At 31.8% G+C, this 12,110-nt stretch overlaps 1 long non-coding RNA gene across 2 annotated transcripts; it reads right to left on the reverse strand.

Moving 5' to 3' along the window:
- Nucleotides 1-2,016: 2,016 nt before the first annotated feature.
- LOC132311355 (uncharacterized) lies at nucleotides 2,017-7,352 on the reverse strand. Of its 2 annotated transcripts, XR_009482942.1 has the most exons (3): nucleotides 4,081-7,346; nucleotides 3,800-3,919; nucleotides 2,017-2,034 (listed from the first exon to the last, which is right to left on the reverse strand). It is a non-coding gene; the product is annotated as an uncharacterized LOC132311355 (long non-coding RNA). The 2 variants fall into 2 exon arrangements; XR_009482941.1 differs by lacking the exon at nucleotides 2,017-2,034 and having other exon boundaries at nucleotides 3,029-3,919; nucleotides 4,081-7,352.
- Between the last annotated feature and the right edge of the window lie 4,758 nt (nucleotides 7,353-12,110).

Raw genomic sequence — 12,110 nt, forward strand, 5'->3', positions numbered from 1 at the left:
AGAAGGTTGAGAATTCCCTTTAGGGCCATGCTCATCCAAGGAAGTACGAATAGGATTGGAAACGGGCCGGGTGTCAACTTTTGGTTGCACCGGTTCACTATTTTCACTTAGTTGTTCAACTCTATTGTCAACTTGTCTACCACTTCTCAAAGTAGTAATTGCTTACACTTACTCTTGGGAAAGACACCCCGATGTGGAGTTTGCTTCCACAAAATGTTGAGCTTTTGGGTTCCTTTCGGGTTGGCTTGGCAATTTACCAATTTCTCTCGCATTCAATGTATTAGCTATCATCCCGATTTGAGACTCAAGCTTTGATATCGATTGAGAATGAGAATGCAACAAATTGGTGTTCATTTCCAAATTACCCAAAGCTACTAAGACCTTATCTTCAAATGTGGGGTTGCTAGAGAGTGCATGAGAGTGATTAGAGCTACTTTGAGAATTATAAGCTTAAGGATGAGAGAAATGGTTCATTTTTTAATGAAAAGAAGAAGGTGAGATGAATCCTTTTGAGCCTCCATTTCTTTGATGAGGAAGAACATACCGGTTTTGAAAATTTTTAGCTTAAAGAGGATTTGAATGTTCACTCCACACTGGAACATAAGCATTCGAAAAAAAGTGAGCAAATGTGGTATTGACTTGTTCATAGTGTTCATCAAGTACATGTCCATAGGGACAATTAGAAATAATATGCAATACAATTGAACAAGTCATGCATAGCTTACAAGAATGATGAAGATGATGATTAAGAAGAGGAGATGATTGTTTTGCCGGCTTTTGACTCAATAAAAATTTATCAAGTTTTTGAGTTAGAGTTTTGACCTCGGCAACAATCTCCATTGGACTTTCAATTTTACACACTTTCAAATTTTTCTTTTTGTTATTAGAATCATGACTTAACCGAGAAGTATGACATTTATGCAATGAATTTTCACTCATTTTCTCAAAAAGGTACCAAACATCATCTTCATGTTTCCCAAAATATGATCCTCCACATGAGTTATTAACTATGTCCTTGTGAGTGTCGGATAGGCTTTCATAGAAATATTGGACAACTTGCCATTTTGGAATACCATGATGTCGGTACTTTCTTTGCAAGTCATTCAATCTTTCCCAAGCCTCATGTAAAAGTTCTCCTTCCCTTTGAGAAAATTCATGAATAGAAGTGCGCATAACATTGGTCAAACTCACGGGGTAAAATTTCTTTTAAAATTCATTTTGCATTTGTAACCAAGAAGTTATTGAATTTTCCCCTAAGTTGTTGAACCAATGCTTAGCCTTATTTTTAAGAGTGAAAGGGAAGAGAAGTAACCTAAGGACTTCCTCCGGGACATTCATATACCTCACAGTGGAGCATATTTCAAGAAATTCATCAAGATGTTTATATGGCTCCTCACCGTCTAAGCCATAAAATAGTGGACACATTTGAATGGTCTCGGGCTTAATTTCAAATTGATTGGCCTCAAAATTAGGAAGCATGATGTAAGTTGGTGCATAGTATTCATGAAGATTATAATGATCACGAAGGATCATTGGAGGATTGGAGCTTGAACTCCGAGAGGAAATTGGTTGAAAGGAGGATGCTCCATGAAGTTTGGGTCTAAATAACCAAGATGACCCTCTAGATTTTCCATTGGTTATGATGGGGTTGGTTGAGACTGTATGAAATACAAGAAACACAACAATGAAATCAACTAAGCAAACACTTTGCCCCTACAACAAATCAATCAACAAATCTCCACATATAATGATCCCATACTCCCATGCTTAAACAACATGCAAAGAAAAGTAAATTGCCTCCACGCGGGCTCACGATTTATCTAAGAAATGGAAAACAAGCCTCCACGCGGGCCAATGATTTAACTAGAGCTTGAGTTAGAAAGATCTCGCAAAGGGTCCTTAAGCAACTTCAATTCATTTTCAACTTCCAAACTTTGCTATGCTTTGCATTTTTTTTAGATTTTGTCCTTTTTGTGCTTAACTTAGCTCCTTACTTTAAAGTCTCCTTTGCTTAACCTCCTTGCTCAATTTCACCTAGCCAAATAAGAACAAACATAATAAGTAACCAAAAAAAAAAAAAAAAAGATCAAAAGAGTACTAATCCCTAATTGTTTCCAAAACACGGCGTTGCCAATTAAATCCCCGGCAACGGCGCCAAAAACTTGGTATGCCTGTCGCGGTGTGCAACCAAATTTGTGCAAAATAGTGTGGCCAAGTTTTATATTTATAAATGCCACTATTACCACTAACTAAAATTATAGCAAGGGTGAGTAGGGATCATCCCAAGGGATTGAGGGTGCACTAGTAGTGGAAACAAGGCTTAGGGTTAGTAGGTCGAGCGATCAAAGGTAGGTTGTTTGGTTGATTAAACTACAATTAAAACTAAACAAGATCAATATCAAGCAAGTAATTAAAGGACAGAGAAAACAAGAGAGAGAGATCTTGGAGCTTAGAGATCACCACTAAGCATCACTTTTCTCTATACTTAATTCACAATTAATGAGGGGAAGGCATATGTTGCAACAATAGTGAGTGTGTGTGGTTGTTTCAACAAGCATGGATGACCAATTAAGTGTATATTGTTTAGACAACACAATGAATAGCATAATATATCAAAGTGAGCCATTAATCTTTCTTTAAGCTCACAATCCAAACACATCACAAAATTAAAGAAATATACTACTTGCATTCATAAGTATAGAACATCAAACAATAAGTATGGATTGTCCTCCCATTTAATAACTAAAGTAACTACACTACATCTAAGCTAATGACATGAAAATTAAACTAATTAAACTAAGAAAAAGGCACAATCCATTAAGTAATGAGTATGAACCATCAAATAAACCACAAGAGCATTCTATTAAGCACTATGTCTTGACAATTTCTAGATTTATAGGATTAATACATATAGACATGCATCAACAATATAAGAAATAGAGATAAACACATGAACATCTATTCTAGCATACATAGACATATGGATAAAATGAAATGGTCACTTGGAAGAATTAAATCACACAAATCATTAAATAAATAAGACCTATGTATATAAATATGTCAAAACATGTATTACAACACAAACCCCTCAAAAATACATGAATCAAGATAAAGAAAGCATGCTTAGGGCTAACTCTAGCCCCAAGAATATGTCTAGCCACTTATGGATGGTGTCTTCCAACCCTCAAGGGCTATTTCCATGGTATAAATGATGATCTTCTTGAGAAAGATGGAAAACCTCTCAAGAATGTCTCTAGTTTCCTTTTCTCTTTTCTTCCTCTCTAAGAATTGTCTCTAAAAACTATTTACCCAAAAGCATATCTAAGCATATATGTAAAAGTGACTCATATTCCTTATATAGGTAGCTTAAAATGTCACACCCAATGGTCTAGGCTCGTACACAAGGGCTCCTCCAATGATTGCACAATGAGACAACTTTTAATGAGCTGTAAATATATATTTTTGGATTTGAGAGGGTTCGATCGATCGAACTGTGGTGAGATCGATCGAACATGGCTGAGATCCATCGAATTCTGCAGAGATCGATCATCTATGGCGGTGCCTTTTTGAATAAGGACAAATCTCTGAGATATTTTGAGATATTTTTGGGAAGAAAACAAAAGTGGCAGCTAGAGTAGTACATGTAGATAAGATCGAGCACTTCGATTGATCGAATAGCTGTTGAGATCGATCGAATTTTATGAAATCTTGTGGATAAGGACAAAAGCTCAGATCCGTCTTAAACTGCTTAGATTAATGAACTTTCGATCGATCGAATATATTCTGAGATCGATCAAACCTGCTGAATTCCATACTGTGCTTCAATCTACTTCCACTTTGCTCCTTTCTTCCATCCAGCTTGAGTTAGCTTCTTTTAAGCTCTTATTTGGCTGAATTAGCTTATTTTGGGGATAAGCACCTAAAAAGGACAATAACACGAAATTAGTCTAAAACGGGAAAGTAAGATAGATAAAGGTCCTAGAATACCTAAGCTTAAGGGGTTTAAATGCGCACTTTTCAGCGCTCATCAGTGGGTGAAGTGTTCATGATATGGAATCAATAAGAAAATTATAAACTAACCTGAGAGTATGACGAAGCTGCGGACACAATGAAGGCAAGAACGAGCTTTGGAGAAATTTTTTGGTCAGAATGTCAAGAGCCACTTCCAAAACCGCCTCTTACACGTCTGGTAACTGTGCAAATTCAATTCCCTTCTGATTATGGACCGTTGCTCAAATTAGGAGGGAATTGAGGGCAAACTGTGGAGGGAAAAATCTTCGTACCAATAAGAACATGCCATATCATCAATGAATTACAGTTCGATCTACTCCAAATGAGCCATTGTCAGCCCACCATAGAATAAGCTTAATATGTTCCGAGTCAAAGATACTGCTCGGATAAACATTATCTAAGCTACAGATCGGATCAATCTATATGAAGAAAGAACTTTGTATAGAAGAAAAGCCTCACATGGAATAATCTATATGAAGAAAAAACCTAGAATAACCAACAGGCTAGTGGTCTAGCAGTACCAAGCCCCTACTTCTATAAATAGAGGTATGAGCTTACAATGAAATATATAAAAAAAATTCTCTAATTAGCTATTGTGCATTGCTTTTATTATTTTGCGTGTTTTGTTTTTATTCTTCAATATATCACAATTGATGAATTTCTACACATACAGTGCCGCGGGACGAAATTCGGATAGGATTTCTAAAATGCAGTTTGGATTAGCAGCGAGAGGTGGAGATGAAAGAAGAGAAGAGGTGGGTGGTTAGTGGGTTTGCTAAAGGTCTTAAACCTTGGAAGGAAGGTTTGCATAAAAGGTGGAGATGGAAGAAGTGGGAGTGGATGTGAATTTTAGAGAGATAAATAAATGGGGGCAATTTTGTCTTTTATATTTTTATGATATTTTAGATTAAAATGAATTTAAAAAAATAGGGTAAAATTGTTATTTCTTATATTTTTAACAGTAAAAGTGACGGAAAAGTAAGTTGGGATCTGAGTAATAATTATTTTAAATATATATTTATATGGATTTTTGGTCAAATCTAAGGGAGTGTTAGTAAAATTAATTCTAATTTTTTTTAGTATGAATGACCAGAAATTATAATTTTAGGTTTGAGGTTGGTTTTGCCAACATGAGAAGTAAATGTCAATAGTTCTGAATCGAATCATTGTGTATGGGATTTATTACAGATACTATTAAGTTTCTTGTACATACAGCTATAAATACATTGTGACAAATTAAACTGTATTACGAATATAGGTTGTTGTATTGGGGAAACCCAATCTAAAACTGGGTTTCAAAATTTTCAAAATCCCAAAGCAAGATTTTCTACACGTAGAGTTGCCCAAAAAAATAAAAAATTTGGAACAGCTTCGGATCGGAAGGAGATTATGAAACTCAACAAATTTTATCAGCATTAATTTAACATTGTGTTTTAGTCTCAGAAGTACAGAAATTGTCATCGTTTGTCAATTTTTGTTAATTTTCTTCTTCCAACTTTCGCGTCTCAACAGTCGGATGGATGACTTCTTTTCCTTGATTTTTATTGGACATCAAAATCGTCTGTACTGCATCTACTAATAAAATTTTTGCATGAATAAGTAGAATATTGAATCTAAATAGTTTGAGAAAGTCTTATTGTAGTTGACTCAAAAAAGAGGAAAAAATTTAAAATTAATCCACTTCGGTTCGAGTATAGATCTTAAAAATAAAAACTAAAAAAATCTACAAAGATACAAAGTCTATATATACTCTATTACTTAACTGAATATCATGCAACCTTAGAGTACTAAAGACATTGAATTTAGTGTGTGTGTATATATTCTAAGTAAATAATATATATATATATATATATATATATATCTACACACACGCATAGTAAATGTAACGATTTAAGTAATTACCTAGTATTCGGACCAGGAGTAGGTCAACTTCATCTGACAGAGTATCATTACTCTCTCTCTCTATATATACACCCAAAATAAATAAATAAAATAAATATGGAAAGAATTTGAAGAGTTTTTGACTACCCCTCTCCGTCTTTGATTTCTCCACAATGGTATTTTCGTACTTTTTTTCATTCTCTCTCTCTCTTTCTGACTCACAGTTCTCTCCTTCCACTTTGCAAAATTGAAGGGAAAAAAAAAAATTTGAGAAGTCTCTATTAGTTCATAAAATCAAAGCAGAAAATACATAAATAAAATAAATATGGAAAAAAGTTGAAGAGGTTTTGACAACCCCTCTCTATGTTTCTGATTTCTCCACAATGGTTTCATTCTTTCTCTCTCTGACTCATCGCTCTCTCTTTTCCACTTTGCAAAATTGAAGGGAAAACAAAGGATTGAAAAGTCTCTACTAGTTCATAAAATCAAAGGGGAAAATACATAAATCATATTGATCCATTTATCAGTGTTTCAAGGTTTACCAAAAAGAGAGATTTGAAAACAAAAATATTACCAAACACCAACAATTCAATCATAGAAGTTCAACTGTTTGCCGTCATAAAGCAACGTAAATACTATATCTAAATCTAAGCTTTAATGGAATTTTCATTTTTCATTTGTAAATTAGATTTCCAATTTAACTTTAAAGTAGTTCTTTGTTGCCAATAAGAAGATGACTCCAGCCGAGAATATAATGAATGAGTCCCATTCTCAGCCTCTTCATAGATCTCAACATAAACATCTTCCAAATCATGCCTCCAACTTTAAATTTTTGAATGAGAATAATATTTTGTTTCACCGTGAGTCAGAGAGAGAGAGAGAAAGAATGAAAGAAGCAGTAGAACGAAGATACCACTGTGAAGAAAACACAGAAAGTAAATATAACGATTTAGGTAATTATGTGGCAATTACACGTAGGATTCGGACTAGGAGTATGCCAATTTTTTCGAACAGAATATCATTACTCATATATATATATATATATATATATATATATATATATATATATATGTATATAATTGCACTATATATACTTAAAAATACTAGTAAAACCGTACAGGCATTGCACGTGAGTAAAATTTAATTTAAAATTAATATTCATCAAAGTAATTAAATAATTTTTTCTCAAATTATAATTAAAATTAATTTTTTTTAAATAATCAGACTGATATATTAATTAATAATCAACAAACATAAAATGGATACAAGGTAAAAGAGATAAAAGTAACAATTTTGGATTGAACTTTTCAATAGGAATTCAATTATTGATGGGGGTATTTTAAAACTCCTAAAACAATATCAAAATTAAGACTATTTTTTTATTACATTTCACTAATATTTATTTTAGCAATAATTATTCAACAAATTAATGAAAATCTTTTTAAAAAGGAAAATGAAAACCTTAGGCAATATATATATATATATATATATATATATATATATTAGTATATAAAATAATAAGATAGGTATTATGCGGTAGAGTTTTATAGAAATTCTTCTAAACACCTTATATTAATTAAGAAAATAAAAAACTTATAATAAATATGTAATATGAATTTTAAAGAAACTTTTCTAAACACCTTATATTAATTATAAAAAAAACTCATAATAAACAAGTAAAATAAAACTCTTTTAAAAATATTGAAATACTAAAAGTCTTTGTCTTAGAGTTTTATAAAAATTCTTTTTAAAACTCTTTTTATATATTAATTAATAAATAAATACTGAAACTCGATATTTATGCTTACTAAATATAAATATATAGAATTAGAAATTGGAAAGTAAAAACGGTTGGATATAAAAAAGTGTATTAAACGGTGACTGACAAATATCAAAACTTTTAAAATCGTTACATTCGACTTGTTCGTAAAATTCGCGTATTTAACCATATATTTGAAACTGAACGCCAAACAAATTAAAGTATTGTCCAAAAATTCATACGTATATAATTCACGTATAATACATGAATTACGTATAATACATGAATTTACTAACTAGGGTTCAAATTGCCCGGTCAAAATCAAAACAAATATAAATAATTGTAAGAATGAGAGAACTTATCATTACCTTATTTTATAATTTTTTTATTATGAATTATTATTAGTATTATTATTATTATTATATATATATATATATGAATTCATAACCACTGAAGAACAAATAAAAAAATCAAAACAAATACTGCGTATAAAATAAATGTAGGGCAGAGAGAACTTATTCCTACATTATCCATTTTTATTATTAGTATTACTTTTATATATGACATCTAACCAAGAACAAAGAGAAATAGAACAATGTATATACACAGCTCACCGGTGGGGGAAGCCGTAGTCATTGACGACCGGTCAAATCTATCTTCCACAGTCCCAATCATGGACGCCACTAGAGTTGGGGAAAAATTAATTCCTTCCAACTCATCCTACGGTATGCTCGTAATTAAAATTTCTCCTCTATTACACACAGCGAAAATATTATCGCATCACATCACTTTTACAAAATGCATACGGAGATAATAATCGTACACATTCATACACAAAACAATATTTTACATGATTCATCAAACTCTATGATTATGTCCATGGGAGAGAGCTAATTAATTAATTACCTATATTAACTAATTAGGATGACGAGCCCAAACTTGTGTGAAGAAATGCCTACACCTCAGGGTTTAATTAATCGTTCACATTCCGGGTCGAAATCAAAACAATATAAATAGTTGTAAGACTGAGAGAACGTATTCCTACATTATCTTATTTTATTATTTTTTATTATGAATTATTATTATAAATCCATAACCAACAAAGAACAAATTTAAAATTAAAACAAGCATAAAATAATTGTAGGACAGAACTTATTCCCACATTATCTTATTTTTTATTATTAATTATTATTAGTATTATTATCATATATATATATATATATATAGATATAGATATGTATATGAATCCATAACTAACCAAGAACAAAGAGAAATGGAAGAATGCATACACACAACTCACTTGTGGTGGCAGGCACAATAGTGGACGACCGGTGAGAGAGAGAGAGAGAGAGAAGAGAGAGGAGAGAGAGAGAGAGAGTGTGTGAGTCGCCAAGGTTCGAGGCTTGGTATTTGATGATGATGATGAGTGAGTGAGGCTTTGGGGCTACTGAGATTAGTAATCTTAAGCAATTTTAAATTGAGGTGACAATTTGTATTTGTGAATTATAATATATTGAATAAATAAATTCAAAGTTAACTCAATTAATAATAGTGTCAAGAATCCTTAATACTAATTCAATAAATTTATTAAATCACTTATTAACTTATTTAGTAACTTGTTTATCAAAACGAGAAATTTAATATTTAATTAAACAATAAATAATATAAAAAATTTGTCACAAGAAAAAACATAAAACATGGACAAAATTTAAATATCTATAGTAATTGAGTCTAAATAGGTAATATATTACATAAATCATATTCATAATTATAACATGTTGAATTAAACTAATTACATAAATTGAACCACTCAATTTTAACTAAATATGCTTAAATAAACAAATTAATCGTACCAATCTATTTATAACTAGAACTTATTTACAATTTACCTAAAACTCACTTATCTTGTTGACATGTTGGAAGACGTGTGGTAATTTGGGACCACTAGTTCTAAGACTAATATATTAGTGTTATAGATATGGGCCCACTCATTAATGATTTGATTTGAAAATCATATGGATTGAATTGTAATTGCATGCGTTAGGCACCCACCCACAATAAGTAATCTTTGTGAAGGAAAAGTTATATGGATGTTACTATTATTTTTATTTTTTATTATAAAAAAAGCCATCATTATCATTCGTGCTGTCTGTCTGGGGATTCCATGGAAGTGGTCTAAAATGAGGGGCTCAAGGCGGCTTTTTAGCCTCACAAAATGAGTAGCCTAAAATGAGTCTTTCATTTGACTACATAAACATCATCTACCGTTAACTCCACACATTATATATATATATATATATATATATATATAACATATTAATGACCTAAAATAAATAATAATGTAATGAAAATAAACTAGTTCTTACACAACGCATAAAACGATGCAAAAATAATAATAACTAAAATAAAATAACTAAAAATTCGAAAAATCCAAAACTAACCATAAGTGGTCAATTAGTTGACCAACCATGCCATAGCCCAGCCAAATATCAAAGGTAACCCCACATATAAGACAAATAACATATAAAATATTTAAATAAATCAAGAAAATAATTTTGGAACGTGCAAATTCGAGTGTGGGATCTACTCGAGACCTCCCAGATAAAAAATTCGAAAAATACAAAAATTATCCAAAATATATTTCTAAGAGTCCTAAATTCAAATAAATACTCAAAATCTCTTTCAAAATTCTCGTAGCACACTAACCGATGCATGACACGCAAAACGAGGCACAAAAATAAAATAATTCAAAAAAAAAAAAAACCTACAAAAATAGAAATGAGTGGTCCAAGGCTCCTTCTTAGCCTCACAAAATGAGTGGCCTAAAATAATTTTTCCATTTGACTTGCCAATGTACCAAAATAACCCCGCCTTTCACCACAATCACAACACATGCCATATAAATATCTTCTCCCACTAACTCCACATACATACATACATATATATATATATATATATGTATGTATATAAAATACCTTAATAACCAAAAATAAATAATGATGTAATGAAAAACCATCGGGTCTCACAGGGAGCATAAAACGATGCACGAAGAATAATTAATAAAATAAAATAATGAAAAATCTGGGACATTATAATCTATCTTCCTTAAAAAGATTTTATCCCTGAAATCTTTCCTTTTTAAAAGAAGAGGCTTCAACCAACACTCACGGGGAACACAACTCGTAAAACTTACAAAGATACTGGCTCATTACCCCTTACTACCCTTCACACTGAAGGTCAAAAACAGTTCCGCACCACTTACACTGGCAACACAAGGCTCACCACCCTATATAAGTATTCATCACACAACATCCTATCATGTATACCATTGGGTTCTATACCTGGCTTACAACCAACATCGGGCACACCCTACGCATCCTTTGAAGGATACGCAAAACCCAAGATCAAAAATTCCAGCCTTCTCATTTTCAGACTCAAACCAAAGTCTACATATCCTAGTTAGACCAAATGCTTGATATCTATCGCATAACTACACCATCATACATTCGCACCAACGACTACCAACCGCACTTTTTACCTATCATCATACTTAATTAACACCTTCAAGATGACTAAATAATAAATTTCCCAACGACCACATAAACAAGAGTCACTCAATCAGCAAAGCATACTATCGTGTACTCAATTAGCAAAGCATACCATCAGCTCTGATACCACTTGTTAGGGAAAAATTAACTCCCTCCAACCCACTAAACGGTCGGCTGTTGTAGAGAGTTAAATCCTTCCTTTATCATACGCGGAAGCATCATCACGTCACATCATATCAACACAATCGTATATGGAGATAATAATCGTACACATCCATACACAACATAATATTTTACATGGTTAACCCAACTTTAGGGTTACGTCTATTAGAGAGAGAGATTTCATTATTATGAATCAAAGAAGATAATATACAATCACATGTTAAATTTTCACTCATTCACTCATCCTCTCTTTTAAGGCTACATGTAATTACATATATTCTAATCTCCTTACAACATTCATCTTTAAACTCCTTACATATTTTTTTCTCCTTTCTCTCTCTTTAAACCCTTATGCCCATATCTATTTAGAGTCTTCAAAACTCAATTCTTTGTTGGACCATTTGTCTACAAGGTATTATCAAATCAATCTCAACTCTAAAATAGATACGTAATGAGACATAATTTTTTTTACAAATTTTAGTATTTTAGAAAGGAAAAAAAAAAAAAAAAATTTGTATACAATTTTAAGCCACATAATTAAATGAGAAATAAATCAAAAAAGAGTGAGAAAGAAAGCGAGGGTTTTGGGCTGTTGGGATGAGGAATTAATTGGGAATTTAAGACTAAGGGTGTGTTTGGATAGATAGGGGAAAAAAGAAAGAAATGATAGTATTAGTTAGGAGAGAAAAGAAAAGAAAAGAAAGGATAGTAATAATTTCTATTCGTGTTTGGATATATAGGGGAAAAAA

Source organism: Cornus florida, unplaced genomic scaffold, assembly GCF_030987335.1.
Source record: "Cornus florida cultivar Cherokee Brave unplaced genomic scaffold, ASM3098733v1 CherokeeBrave_3.0.0_Hap2_Chr06, whole genome shotgun sequence".
Lineage (NCBI taxonomy): Eukaryota > Viridiplantae > Streptophyta > Magnoliopsida > Cornales > Cornaceae > Cornus > Cornus florida.